Source organism: Chrysochloris asiatica, unplaced genomic scaffold, assembly GCF_000296735.1.
Source record: "Chrysochloris asiatica unplaced genomic scaffold, ChrAsi1.0 scaffold10461, whole genome shotgun sequence".
Taxonomy (NCBI): domain Eukaryota; kingdom Metazoa; phylum Chordata; class Mammalia; order Afrosoricida; family Chrysochloridae; genus Chrysochloris; species Chrysochloris asiatica.
The window spans coordinates 2369-3616 of NW_006418979.1; the positions used below are offsets into that span (position 1 = coordinate 2369).

At 53.7% G+C, this 1248-nt stretch overlaps 1 pseudogene; it reads right to left on the reverse strand.

Moving 5' to 3' along the window:
* Nucleotide 1: 1 nt before the first annotated feature.
* On the reverse strand, nt 2–1237 carry LOC102833781 (annotated as a pseudogene).
* Between the last annotated feature and the right edge of the window lie 11 nt (nt 1238–1248).

Genomic DNA, 1248 nt, shown 5'->3' on the forward strand with positions numbered 1-1248 from the left:
GGAAGAGGCGTGTGCTAGCAGGGGCTGTCTGCCCACCATCCTGAGAAGTGCCCCCTTGTAGATAGATAATCATGAGTTTCCTACCAAACAGGCTCATGAGGTTCCTTGCCTTGTACCACAGGACTCTGGATAGGTGTACCTCCAAGCGCCTCATTCAGCTGAGCGGTCAGAATGGCAGATGCAGCAACTTCAACCTGAGTAAACTATGCGCCCTGCCAGTTATAGATGATCTGCCCCTGACCATGGCAGTTGTACAGAATGATGTAGCTGTCACCACTGTAGAACTGCCCATACGTGCAAGGGTCCACAGGCACTTTGTTGGATCCTTCAGTTCTCCAGATCTGTTTCTGGCCTGTGCCATCATCATCCATGCCATGTTGGGCAGCCATGGAGGCGGATGTGTGCAGGGTGGCAGCGTAGAAGAGCACCCACTCCACATTGGCAATGTGGCTGGAGAGGTAAGCCAGGCCTAGGCTGTCTGACTGGTCTGGGTCCCGCCAGTTCTTGAAGAACTACTTGAACAGTAGGGTCTCACCACCCTCAGGAAGAATGGAGACCTGGGTCTGCTTGGGGTAGTCCATCTTGGAGATGAAGTCAGATGCTCTTATGAGGGCTGCCTTCCTCTCCTCTGTGTTGGCCTGCCTACCTTTCCAGACAAAGATTTTCCCATCTGTGCCATAGTCCAAGATGAAGCAGTCCTCTGACCTCAGGATCCCCCTGGGCAAAGGGGTTCTCATCAGCCACGAGGGAAACCGACATGGTGACCACACCATTGGAGACCTTGTAGAGGTTGGCCAGCTTACGATTGGCTGCATCTTCCCTGGCTGTGTCCTCAGTACCTGGGAGTAGAGCCAGCTTAGCACCCACCACCTGGAGCATTGCCTCGGACCCAGCATCCTCCTCAAACACGTGCATTCGGGCCCAGCCACTCCACTTATTGTCCCGGATGCCCTTGGATACCTGTGTTGCCTTCAGTCTTTCAAATCGGTTGCTGCTAATGCCACACCATTGGTAAATATCGTTACCCAGGTCCAGGATGAAGCAGTCACCACGGTTGAAGCTCTCTTATGATACTGGCACCTCCGTGGCACGGACCACACCGCCACCCTTTAACCTGGAAAAGTCTCTGCACCACCACTTCGTTGGGTACCATGTGCTTGAATCCTGATGCCACACCTCCTTTCTTGTATTTGAGGCCAGACTTGAAGTTGCCAAGGAAGATGGCTGACTCGAAGCCCTAGCCCTCAC